Below are 14828 nucleotides of genomic sequence, written 5' to 3'. Positions count from 1 at the left end.
TTTTTCTTTAAGTGGCCAAACTTCGCTGCTGTATGTTATAATGCTCTTAACAATGCTGTTACAGATGTTACGTTTATTTTCTTTGGAGATACTTTGGTCCCATAGGATTTTGTTGAATAATGCGATAGCTTTCCTTCCTTGTGTGCACCTTTCTTGGATATTCTTGTCCAACGTCCCATCTTGTGTAATTGTAAGACTCAAGTATTTATATTCCTGACAGTGATTAATAGTTATTTCATTTTCCAACGCTAGATCCTGCTGTATACCTCCAACGCACATATATTCCGTTTTCTTGGTATTCACTTCTAAACCCCAGTTCCGGTACTCTTCTATGATTTTTCGGGTCATATATTCAATATCGTGATAATCCTGGGCCATAAGAATCTGATTTCCATTTCCATTTCCTTTTCCAGGATTTCAAAACTTGCTCTAAATATATTTTAAATAGTGTCGGCGATAGACAGCAACCCTGTTTAAGACCCTTATTCACTTCAAATCCTGACGAGATTTCCTTGCGTAGCTTAACTTTTGCTATATTATGTTGGTATAGATTTTTTACAGCTTTAATGAGGTTCAGACTGATGTTAGTTTTTTCGAGCGCTTCCCAAAGTTTACTTTGTGGTACAGTATCGTATGCTTTTTTAAGTCTATGTACATTAAATGCAGTTCTTGATTGTAGGCTATTTGTTTGTCTATTAACTCTGTTACACAATATAGGTGGTCAGTGGTGGATCTGCCAGCGCGGAAACCGGCTTGCTCTTCGGCCTCTAAGTCCTTGTATTCTTCTTCTATTTTATTTTTGATAATTTTTCCGTAAACTCTGCTGATGGTGCTTGTGACAGATATTCCCCGGTAATTATCGCATATATTTTTACTGCCTTTCTTGTGTATTGTAGAAATTACAGACAATTGCCATTCTTTTGGTATGACTTCGCCATTCATACATCTATTAAATAGATCTCTTAGGTATTCATACAGGGTGTTGCTACCGTATTTGAGCACTTCTGGTGCTATGTCGCCAGGCCCTGACGCTTTTCTATTTTTTAGGGATTTGCATGCATTTCGTACTTCTTCCAGTCTTAACCGAATCGGTGAGCCACTGACACTTACATTGAAACTTTCGTGATCTTCGTTTTTAATAAAATCTTCTCTATTTTCTACTAGTAACTGCTTGAAATAGCCATCCCACTTTTCCAGAGTAATCGGTGTTATTATATCCCTTTTGGTATCTGTTCTCAACGTTTTAAGGAATTTCCAGCTCTCTGTGTTTCTTGTCCCCCCTATATAGGCGTTAAGTTGATTGCATTTGTTTGTCCACGTTTCGTTTTTCGTCTGTGTGATTTTTTTCCGCACTCTTGCTTGTGCTTCTTTGTATAAAACCTTATCGGAATCTTTCTGTGTACTCATATATTTCCGGTACTTTTCTCTCTTATCGTCTATTTCGGTGGCTATTTCTAAGTCCCACCAGTATGGTTTATTTCTTACGTTGTCTTTGTACTCCCCCAATGCCTCATATGCAGCTTCGTGTATACATTGTGTTATATGTGTATGAAGATATGCATATGTATAATTTCAAAAGATATGCATCATCTAAAATTATGCTTATTTTCCTAGTTGATTTTTTGATGAGCAGATTAACGGATTCCGCTAATTTTTTGACTGTTTTAGATTTTTCTTTGCTATTTACACACTTGAGCAAATGTTTACTTAAACTTCGTTTTTGTACTTATACCGGGTGGAAGAAAAGAATTGGTTTCCTTATATTAAGCTTGAGACACCTTGTAGTGAGAACAAAGTACATGTGTGAGTATACATCGAAATCTTATGCTTTGTAATCATTTTGTTTTTTGAATGTTTCTGATATCTCTAGAAATAAAGAAAATAGACGGTTTTATTCTTCAGCATGTGTTTTAAATGAAACAAAAGTTTGAGACACCCTGTATGGAGGAAATGGTACAAAGTACCATAAAATATTTATATATACAGGGTGTCCAGAAACTCTCCCGACAAAGAAGACCGGAGATTCCTCAGGTGATTTTAAGACAATTTGACCCAATTCACCTAGTCCGAAAATGAAGGGAGCTAGAGCTCTTTAAAGATGGCGTCTTGTAATTAGCTTTTTAAAATACCTCCAGAACGCTTCCATGGTATGCCTATTTATCTTCCCGAGATAAATCGATTCCATCAATTAGGAATTTCTAGTACCGGTCATAGGCGTCCGTTTTGGGTAGGGCTTTTTTTCTTCAACCTTTAACTACACGCGCTGGCGTATTTTGTACGCCAGATATAAGAATTCTACTGCTAATATATTTAAAAATTTAATTTTTGACCTTGTTTATCTCTCTAACCTATCACTGGAATGTGCTTTACAATTTGGTTTTAGTTTCGTTATAATCGGAGTTCTGGGAAGATCGTAATTTACAGTTTAGTATTTGTTGTTTCCGGTGGTGGACAATATACGCCACTATTATATTAATATAAGTAGTAATATAAGTTCATATTTCAATTATTTTTTAGTCATTATGACACAAAATATATTTTTCTTTATAAACAATACTTTTTCTCCTGTAAAAAATCTCATTTCAAAAAAACATTTATTAGTAATTTTATTTATCATGGAATCCAGTTATTCCATGATTCCAGTTATAAATCCCAATTGGCTTACTGAGAAGGAACTCCAAGTATTCACTGATGCTGAATAAGGTTAATAACATACAACTAAGTGTATTTTTTCAAAAACAAAAAATAAACAAGTTTGCTGTTTTTAAGTGTATTTTCTTGTGGCGTATAAAGTACGCCACGCGTGTAGTTATGTGATAACTTTGATGCGCGTGTAGTTAAAGGTTAACTTCTAAGCATTTCTGACTCTGGATTATTAAATTATGAGGTATCCTAGTACTAAAAGTTACTCTTACTTTAAGTCGGTAGAATACACCGTTTTCTAGAAAAATCGATTTAAAAATTTTTCGTTTATTGAATTTAAAAAAAAATCCACAAAAAAAACTATTTGGAATAACCAAAACTGGTTTGTTTATTTATATTCCAGATTTCATCAATTGCGAATTTCTAGTACCGATCATAGGCGTCCGTTTCGGGTAGGTCCACGGTTATTGTATCACATAATTTTTTTTGTCTTTAATTTTTAAGCAATTTTGACACAAGATTCTTAAATTATGAGGTATTTTAGTACTAAAACGTATTCTTGCTTTAAGTCAGTAAAAAATGCCGTTTTATTAAAAAAAAAATTTTTTTTATTTTTTTTTTAAATTCAAAGAATGAAAATTTTTTAAATCGTTTTCTCTAAAAAAAAAAACGATGCATGTAAGCGGCTTACGGCAAGAGTACCTTTTAGTACTAGAATACCTCACAATTTAATAAACCAGTATCAGAAATACTTAAAAGTTAAAGACAAAAAAGTTATGCGATAAAATAACTTTTGACCTACCCAAAACGGGCGCCTATGACTGGTACTAGAAATTCGCAACTAATGGAATCGATTTATCTCTGGAAGTTAAGTAAGTGTTCCAGTTTTCGTTTTTCTAAATAGATGCGTTCTGGCGGTATTCTTAAAAAACTAATTTCAAGACGCCATCTTTAAAGAGTTCTAGCTCTCTTAGGAAGCGTTTTCAGACTAGGTAAATTGGATTAAATTATCTTAAAATTAACTGAGAAATCTCCGGTCTTCGTTTGTCGGGAGAATTTTTGGACACCCTGTATTATATAATTATACAGTGATGAGCGCGCTAATAACCGGCAAAATACCTCAAAAGATGGAAAACATAATACATTGCGAAACAAAGAGAGATGAAACTAGTGGAGGTGGAAATTATCGTTATTAACATAGGTATATATTAAAATTACATTACATAGTTTCCCACCTTTAGACGTATCAGAGGAGTATGACAACTGTCACTGTGACAGTAGAATTTTATAAAACACTCCTGTCACAGACGTCTAGAGGTGGGAAACTATGTTATGTAATGTTAAATATGAATACGTTTATAACGATAATTTCCACCTCCACTAGTTTCATTTCTTTTTGTTGCGCAATGTATCATGTTTTCCATCTTTTGAGCTATTATGCCGGTTATTAGCGCGCTCATCACTGTATATATCGAAATTAGGTTGTAGTCTCATAATATTTTTTTAACATTTTATTTTTTAGTTTCTCACATATCTTTAATAACAAAGAAACTAGACGGTTTTAATCTTTAATATGTGTTTTAACTGACGACATGCGATACGTGAGGAGGCTATGGCTTACCATACACTAAGATGAAATTATTTCCTGTATATAGTACGAATAGAACAAGGTGTTCAAATAAAGAAAAACTGAGCAATATACCTCTTGCTATTTAAGGAGCCTCATATTTCGTTCTGTTTTTAAAGCTTTGTTAACTGTTTCTTTTTATTGTTAATTTAGTTTTGTTTCAGTAAAAAACATATCATAGTAAAGAATATTACCGTCAATTTTCTTTCTTTCTAAAGATATTAGGGGGAGTCAAAAAACAAAATGTTCACAAAACGTCAGACTGCAATACAGTTTCGATGTATATCCATAAGTATACCTTGTCCTCCCTTAGAGGGTGCCTCAAACTTAACATAAGAAAATCAATTCTTGTCTTCCACCCGGTATATGTTCAAAAAATAATTTTGAGTAAACCTTTGCCCAACTGTGTAATTACCAAAGAAAAATCAAAAATAATAAAAAATATTAGCGAAATCCGTTAATCTGTTCACGAAAAATTCAACTATGAAAATAAGCATAGTTTTAGGTGAACTTTTGAAACTATGAAATTATTACACCGTGATACAAATTATGTAATTTTCGGATTTTACGTAGTAGTCCTGTCGCCAGGGGGGGGGGGAACAACGCCCTCCTTAATTCAGATGGACTTACCCAAGTTTTTTTATGTATTTTGACCCGTAGAACACGAATTTTTTGGGTAAAGTTGATCCGGTAGTCGATAAGATTGTTATAAACAAAAAACTTGAGGAATCATATAACAACAATTTTTCGCAAAACAAAACCTTTTTGTGTATATTTTGGCCGATTCTCAGCAAAAAATGATTTTACAAGTTTTTTCGTAGGATGCATATTTTTCGACATAAACCCGGTTGAACTTTCAAAAAATCAAAAAAGTGTAATTTTTTAACCCGACTAACTTTTGACTAATAAATAAAACGGCAATTCTGCTTACTGCATTTTGAAAGTTCAAGTCAAATTCTATCGGTTTCAATTATTTGCATTGCTAAAAATTAATTTTTTTTTATTGTGAAACAAAGCTATAAACACATAGTGTTTCCCGTGCCCAATGCATGCGTTTTAATGTACGTTATCTACGTAGAAATTGTCTGTACGCCCGCCTACTCGTTCGATTTCAAATGAGAAATGCATTGAAAACATCATTCAAGCACTATGTGTTTATAGCTTTGTTAACCAATAAAAAAATTAATTTTTAGCTATTTTATTTAATTGCTATTTTATTTTTCAATCAAAAGTTATTCGGGTTAAAAATTGCAATTTTTCGATTTTTTGAAAGTTCAACCGCGTTTTTGTCGAAAAATATGCATCCTACGAAAAAACTTGTAAAAACATTTTTTGCTTAGAATGACCCCAAAAATACAAAAAATGTTTTGTTTTGCGAAAAATCTCTGTTATATGATTCCTCAAGTTCTTTGTTTATAACAATCTTATCGATATCCGGATGAACTGTTACCCAAAAAATTCGTGTTCTAAAATACATACAAAAACTAGGGTAAGTTCATCTGAATTAAGGAGGCCGTTGTACCCCCACTGGCGACAGGACTATAGTGATTATGTTTTTATTAATTAATTTTCTAGTTTAGAATCATATTGCCTCGTTTTTTGGCTATATGAAAGTTTATTTTACTTTCGTTTGCCCGTTAATTTTCCAATAAATCTTTTAATCTCCAACAGTTAATATACGTTTTTTTTGAACAAAACAAACACAAACACAAAAATCAAAAACTAAAACAAAATCGATGATATTTGCTAGCAGCATTATATCTATAATGTCTGGTTAATGTCAATATGGAATTTTTTCAGCCAACAAGTATATTATTTGTGCACCGGAAATACAAGCTAACTACGGAATCAAACACGTAATAGTGCAGGGAAATACGGATTTTCTAAGGACTTTGAATTATTATTCAAGTATCTGACAACTTTTTCAGTTATTGTAGCTATAGCAAAGAAACCTAGCTGTTTCCTGCCTAAAATCGGAGGTTTCTTTAACTATTAACAATTTTGTGCAAAAACGCTATTTTTTCGATTTTTTAAAATAAAATAAATTTTTTAAATTAAAATAAAAAAAATTATGTGTGTGTACTTTGTACGCACGTAAGAAGTTATACTTCTATTATAGATTCCAACGAAATTAATATGTACTTTAAAGAGTTTATTTATATTTTATTGAAATATTAAACTAATTTTAATACTTAGGAACTACTTTCCAAAAGTTTTTATTAAAACAATACTAAAAATTAACAAAATAAAATAATTAAACACACACAAACACATTGAAAAATGCCACAAAGAAATGATTTCTGAACAATAATTATTGGAAAAAATTTAAACTAAATACGCATTTTCTGAAAAAAAATTATATAACAAAAATACTTACAATCATAAAGTGTATAAAAAAATAAAAAAAAAGATAAAAACCTGTATTGGGATTCGAACCCGCGTTTATTCGGGTGCTTAGGATTTGAAGTCGAAGCTTCTACTCATTTTGCCACCTACATGTATCTGTCATGTGCGAAGATAAGCCAACGATAGAACGTTTTACTGTTTGACAGTTCTGAATTTAATCAAATTAGTTTGATTTTTGTTGAATTAAAATATTAAAATACAACAAAACATAGAGTAAGAAAACAATATATTAGATGAAGATTGGTAGAAAAAATGTTGGTAATCAATTTATGTACATCAAAGCATAACCCACTAGATAGGTACATACATTTTCCAAATTGGTAAGAACCTAACTATCTTTTTATTACAATACTGAAACATTTACAATAATTGCCTGCCTGTTGCTTTTAAAAACTATTATTTAAAAAGTCACTACAATTATAAACTTGCTTTTTTCTCTGTCCTCACAACAATAAAAACTAATATACACAACATTTGTTTACCCGTAACCGACATATTGAACAATTGTTGACAGGTTATTGTAATTACCCAATCAGAGCATGTATGTCGTATAATGTTTGAGCTGCGCCCAAGACCAATACCCCAGGCTGTGGGTGAAAAATAGGTCGATTTCAGGATATAATTCAGGAATTTTTGAAACCTATCAGGTGTTGTAAAGGCCGATGCCAGGAATAACTTCTACGAAATTGTAACCAAAAATATTGTGCGCTTTTTTTTTATTGCGATTTTCATTTGTTAAATTTGCAATTTTTAATGATTTTTAATTTTGCAGCATAGGATATTGATTTTAGAGAAAAACTTTTTAATGGAAAGTTGCAATAAATTAAAAAACCTACAATTTGAGGTATGGTAAGTTTAATTTCGTTAATTGGTTATTGCAAAACAGCCTGCGAAATGTCCAAAATGGCCGTTTTTTACAATTGCATTATTATTTATTGTACAAATAATTTTTTTTTATTTTTTAAAGCTTTGAAATGAAGATCTTTCAATTTCAAACATAAAAAATTGCAAATCCAGATTAATGAATTTGTTGCTTAGATATTATAAATTGTTTATCCCAAGAAGTCAAATGTCGAAGGCTATAAGTTGTTGAAAAAAAATCGTAGAGAGTTGCTGAAACATCCAATTTCCTTCTAAAGAGCTTTATTTTCATATTCTGATGTAAATAAATGCGTAAAACATTTTTAAACCTCTAATTGTTGGGTCTGAAAATAAGGGGGCAAATTACGTTATTATCATTTAGAGCTGAAGCGGCCCTGTACATCATATGAGTTTTTAACTTACAGATTATTGTTGCTGAAGATGAAACGAAGAATTATAAAAAAATTAAAAGTTTCTACGACCAACTGAAGCCGAGATAATTTTTTAGTTTTGAAAATAAGGGGGCAAATTTCGTTATAAACATTTAGAGCTGAAGCGACCCTGTACATCCTATGAGTTTCTAACTTACAGATTATTGTTGCTGAAGACAAAACGAAGATTTATAAGAAAATAAAAATTTTCTACAACCAACTGAAGCCGAGATAATGGTTTTTATTTCTTAAATCGTAGTGCCTTTATTTATAACAATTAAGAAAATATTTTACAGTCATTGACTAAAGAAAGACTTATGTTATCTTAAAATAGAAATTATTATAAAATATAACTACATTTAATTATAAAAAATTATGTTTAAAATCGGTGCTTTTGCAAGCGGCCGAATTTTGCAAATCGCCCGGCTCGCTTCAAATCCGTGCGCTCGGAAAATGTTTATGTAACTTGTATTAAATTTTGACAGAAAACAATTTAATAATATTACCATTATAATATACAGTCTATTTACCACTGTATTTGTTTTTCTTGATAAACTTTTATGTGTGAAATTTCATTTCTGAAGAAATAATATTACAAAAATGATAAATATATTTAATTTGAAATATATTATTAAAAAATATATTATTGTTATATAAATATAATAGTAATAATGTTACTTCTTACTATAATATACAATATAAAACTTTTTCTTCTTGTAGTGACTATTCGTTTTGGATTTCACATATAAAAGTTTATCAAGAAAAACAAATACAGTGGTAAATAGACTGTATATTTATTATAATGGTAATATTACTAAATTGTTTTCTGTCAAAACTTAATACAAGTTACGTAAAAATTTTCCGAGCGCGCGGATTTGAAGCGAGCCGGGCGATTTGCAAAATTGGGCCACTTGCAAAAGCACCGATTTTAAAAATAATTTTTAATAATTAAATGTAATTATATTTTATAATAATTTTTATTTTAAGATAACATAATTCTTTCTTTAGTCAATGACTGTAAAATAATTTCTTAATTGTTATAAATAAAGGCACTACGATTTAAGGAAACAAATTATCTCGGCTTCAGTTGGTTGTAGAAAATTTTTACTTTTTATAAATCTTCGTTTCGTCTTGAGCATCAATAATCTGTAAGTTAGAAACTCATAGGATGTACAGGGCCGCTTCAGCTCTAAATGTTTATAACAATATTTGCCCCCTTATTTTCAAACCCAAAAATTAGAGGTTTAAAAATATTTTACGCATTTATTTACATCAGAATATAAAAATATAACTCTTTAGAAGGAGATTGGATGTTTCACTAACTCTCTACGATTTTTTTTCAAAAAGTTATAGCCTTCGACATTTGACCTCTTGGATAAACAATTTATAATATCTAAGCAACAAATTCGTTAATCTGGCTGTACAATCTTCTTTCATGTTTGATATTGAAAGGTCTTCATTTTAAAGCTTTAAAAAATAAAAAAAATTATTTGTACAATAAATAATGCAATTGTAAAAAACGGCCATTTTAGACCTTTCGCAGGCTGTTTTGCAATAACCAATTAACGAAATTAAACTTACCATACCTCAAATTGTAGGTTTTTAATTTACTACAACTTTCTATTAAAAAGTTATTCTCTAAAATGAATATCCTAAGCTGCAAAATTAAAAATCATTAAAAATTGCAATTTTAACAAATGAAAATCGCAATAAAAAAAAGCGCAAAATATTTTTGGTTACATTTTAGTAGAAGTTATTCCTGATATCGTCCTTTACAACACCTGATAGGTTTCAAAAATTCCTGAATTAAATCACGTTTTTTCACCCACAGCCTGGGGTAAAAGACATTTAATGAATTCGCGCACATATAGATTTACTCCCAACGCGAATAAAGAAGTATAACTTCAAAAACCTTATTTTATAGAACATTGAAAAAGCTTCAAAATTCCGATTTTTTAACGTTAAAAATGTCAACTTCGTGCTAAGCAAACTGCAAAATAAATAAAAATAGTTATTTTTGTTTATAACTTTTATTAAAAGTAACGTAAAACTTGTGTTTCTTCTAAAGTTGGGTATTGGTATAATTTAAAAACCCTCAAAATTGGAGACTAGTACATTAATTAGTTTAAAGGTTATTATATTTGATTATCCCAGACTTAATGAAGATAGGGCAATTTGCGAAAGTAAACGAGCGATACTATCAAAATATATTTAAAAAATACAAAAAATAAAAAATATTATTATAGTCAGAAAGCCTATCTCATTTTTTAAATTTTGTTGTTTATAAACATTTAGAATAACTTTAATATGCAACATGTCAAACATTTATTAATTAATAAACAGTAGGTTTGTAAAAATTTTTGAAAAAATTATTTTTTCATAAAAATCTATTTTTTTAATCATAATATCATTATTAATCTAATTATAATGCACAGAGTGATGAAATCATCACTCTAATGGACGAAATTGCAAAAGAATACAGGGGTAAGGTAAAAAGAACTAGGGTAGGGGTATATAAACTTCAACAAGTTCACCTGTCAGAGTTGATATATGCCGATGACCTGGTAATTGTGGCAAAATCATAAAAAGACTTGCAAGTGAATGTAAATGTTTGGAATGAAGCCTTTAAGAAATTTGGGATGAAAATAAATATTGAAAAAACAGAAGCTTTAGTAATATCGAAAACTCAAGAAAATATAAATGTAAAGCTGAATAATGAGACCATTACACAAGTAGAGGACTTCAAGTATTTAGGATCAACAATGAATGGACAAGGAAATATAGAACCAGAAATAAACAGCAGGGTAATGAGTGCAACAAAATTGTACTATGCGCTAAATAAAAGTTTTATTAGGAAGAAAGAAGTAAGCCTGAAAACAAAAATGAAAGTGTTCCAAACTGTATACGAGCCGGTGCTACTCTACAGTAGTGAAACGTGGACAATGAATGACAACATACCTAGTAAAATTCAAGCATGCGAAATGCGATATTTACGTGCGTTATCCGGGGTGACCAGGCGTGATCGTATAAGAAATGAAGACATACGTGAAAGGTGCGGTATTGGAAGGACCTTAGAGAGACTTGAAACGAAACAGTTATCGTGGTTCGGACATATGACGAGAATGGGTGAAGGTAGAACTGTAAAGAGGGTATGGAAAGCGGCATCCGACAAAAAACGAAGAAGAGGCAGGCCAGCAAGAACGTGGAACGCAGATATTGGAAAGGCTTGCGTAAAAAGGAATATTGGGTGGAGAGAAGCAGAAAGACTAGCTACTGACCGAAAGGCATGGAGACATCTGATTTCTCCACTTACCTCGACACCGTAAGGTACAAGAGGACGGCTTAAGTAAGTTATAATGCACAGAAAAACTTAAAGTACACTCTTTTTTTTAAGTAAACTTTTTCTGTGTATTATAATTATATTATTAATGATAGTATGATTAAAAAAATAGAAAAAATAAATTATCTTTAATGAATACTTATTTATTAATTATTAATTTCAAAAATTGTTTAGACAATTTAGACTGTATTAATTAGTAAATTTATAAACAAATTGCATTTTGAACTCGGTTTGGTGGATTTGTAGGTGCCCCTAGTCATTTGTACTATATGTTTGAAAATTTGGACAGGGTCCTGTGAATGTACAATATTTGTGCACACTTTTGGTATAAAATACAAATGTCATTCTTTAAAATTAAACTAATTAGGTTTCTTAATTATTATCAACAAATTAGCTGTGAATTAAGAAAGGCCCAAATTGACCTAGGCCAAATATTTTAATTCGAAAATTCGTGTTAAAATACTCAGCTTTGCCAGTTTGCAAAAATATTTATTCTATAGAAAAGATTTTAAAGTTAAATGTTTATAAACCACAAAAGTTAAAAATTTGGCACTAGGATTTATGAATATTATAAATAATTTTTTTATTATTTTTATTACATATTAAGGGGATGGGTACGTATTGTCGGCTGCAATGCTATTCAAATGGGGATTCATTTTTTTTTCGAATCCTGAGAAAACTAATAAGTATTTTTGAAAAATTTAAACGTAAAATGAAAGATTACGTTCTTACCGAGGGCTGAAAGACCCTGAAAACTTCTATAATGTTTATTTTAATAAAATACAGGGGCGAAAAACTAAGAGAAAATGTAGTGTGATTTTTAATTTCAAATATCTCATTCAAAAGAAACTTTTTATTTATTCTAAGAGACTTTCGGCCCTCTATAACAATTTAGTATTTAATTCTGCGTTTAAATTTTTTAAAAATATTTATTAGATTTTTCAGGATTTGAAAAAAATGGACACCATGGCCGTGGTGATATTTTCCAAATCGAACATTCGTTCGATTTGGAAAAGAATATAAAAAAACATATGTCATACAACGCACTGAGTCAAATAGAATATGATGACAAGACAGTGACAGTTTTAAATATTTGACGTGGCATCGGGAATATTTTGAGTTGTAGATTAAATAAAAGTATTTGGTAAATAATTGATTTAAGACGCAAACTTAATAAAAAGTTATTTATTGTTTATTATTTATGGAAGATTCAAGCAGAGAATATATTAGGATATATTCTGTGATCCCAGTATTTTTTTGTTAAAGATGTTCAAAATTGTAAGCATTCCATAGTAACAATATATTATTAAAAAATCACTGTAACACTTTTCCTCCTATTTAATCCTTACATTAAAAATAGAGAATTTGATAGATCTCAAATATGTCAACACGCATGGGATAATGAACATAGAATTCAGTGGAGAGATTCAAGTATAGTCCTGAAAGAAACAGATAGTAAAAAGAGAAAAATCAAAGAAGCGGCTAAAATTATGCTAAACGAAATCAATTGTGTCGCAAATTCCTCGGTGGAATGCAGTAGGATGTGGATACCCATACTGAAAGAGGAAGTCAATAGAAAGAAAATACCACAATTAGTAAGTCAATAGTCGAGTTAGTACATATTTTATATTTTAGTATTACTTATATATCCATGTATTATTGATATTATTTATAATTTAAACAAAATTATAGTAAAGTCAGAATTTGGTATTAATTTTGAGAGTAAATTAAATGTAAGACCAAATACTTACGATGTCGGGAGAGTATCACGAGGTTTTTCCTGGGTTTTCCTTGTGATTTACTATGAGAGCTCTAACGCGAGAATTTTAATGTCACCGTTGCATGTGGTTGTCTTTTTAAAGACAGATCACATGCTATGATTTTTTTTGTGACGGATATTCTTGAGTTGGGGTTGATTTCATGTAATCGAATGAACTATCTTTCAGTAAAGTCGTCCCAGGAACGCAACTCATAAATATTGGCAATATCATTTTAAAGTCTTCTACTTTAAAATGTATCATATGTATCTGAATTGCCGCTATAAATGAGTCAAATTAAATAAATTATTAGAAGAATTTTTTTACTAAGCAACAAAATTTTTGTTTATGTTAGTAGTATTTTGTATTTTGACAACGGCACCCGATTTGGGCGTCGAAACGTTAATAAAATCATTTTTTAATAATATTGTGGCTTACTTCCCATTATAAATAGTTAAAATTGTAAAAATGCCACAAGAAAATAGCTTCAGAACAAAACTATTTTAACTTTCAAACATCGGCATTTTATAAAATTTTATAAAAATTTTTCAATGCTATAAAAAATCAAATTTTGTAATTAGAGCTTTTGTAATAGCTTTTTAATAGAGTGCAAAAAATCAAAAAATCGCTTTTTGGCCCAAAATTGTTAGGAATTAAAAATTTGCTCTGATCTCGAGGCAGAAAACAGGTAGGTTTTCTTCCTATAAGTCTACAATAACTAAAAAAGTTACCAGATACCTGGATAATTCAGTGTCCTGAGAAAATTCTTATTTTCCTGCACCATATATTTTTTTGTGCACCGGAAATACCAGCTAACTACGGTATCAAACACATAAATATTGTTTTTGATTCATTCGCATATTAAACCATATATTTGAATGGCGATATAAAGCTTTACAGTATTTATTTTTCTTTATTAATTTATATCTCCAAGCTACTGGAATTTGGAAAAATGTTAATTTGGATTAGTATGTATTTCCAAAAGCTACTTTTAAACATTTGATCATTTAATTGAAATTTTCGATTTCTTTTATTATCTTAAATGAAAGTATGTAATCAAAAATGAATAACCATTTTTAATTTCATTGCAACACGAAACAACAGCCGCATCAGTATTCCAGTTCAATCAGAGAGTGCAGCAAGCACCTCTACCGGTTTCGAAACTTATTAGTCTCTCATCAGGAGGCACATATGCTGCTCTCTCTGATCCAGCTAGTACAAACCCCGGCGTACAGTCACGGAATGCAACGAACGAAATGGCAGGGATGCCCTAGCGGCAACTGCTAGCAAAAGACTAAGTATTCAATTAAATAGCACATAAAACAACATCAAAAAATGTTACTTTACATCCTACCAGATTGAAAACAATTGGAACCTTCTCTGGTAACACCTCCGAGGCTTCTACAATTTGCAAGCCATAACGGATGCTGAGACTAAGGAAGATGAGAGAATTTTACAATTTATAATTCACGTCCCATCTGCTCAGCGTGGTAAAGTTCCAACGAGAATGGTTTCCTTTGTACTCCAATCAGAGTAAACATGTAAATCAAAAATGAATAACCATTTTCAATTTCGTTGCAACACGAAACTACAGCCGCATCATTATTCCAGTTCAATTAGAGAGTGCAGCAAGCGCCTCTACCGGATTCGAAACTTATTAGTCTCTCATCAGGAGGCACATATAATACTGCTCTCTCTGACCCAACTAGGACAAACCCCGGCGTGCAGTCACGGATTGCAACGAACGAAATAGCAGGGATGAC

This window comes from Diabrotica virgifera, chromosome 9 (assembly GCF_917563875.1).
Source record: "Diabrotica virgifera virgifera chromosome 9, PGI_DIABVI_V3a".
Taxonomy (NCBI): Eukaryota; Metazoa; Arthropoda; class Insecta; order Coleoptera; family Chrysomelidae; genus Diabrotica; species Diabrotica virgifera.
Note: the sequence above shows the minus strand (reverse complement) of the source record.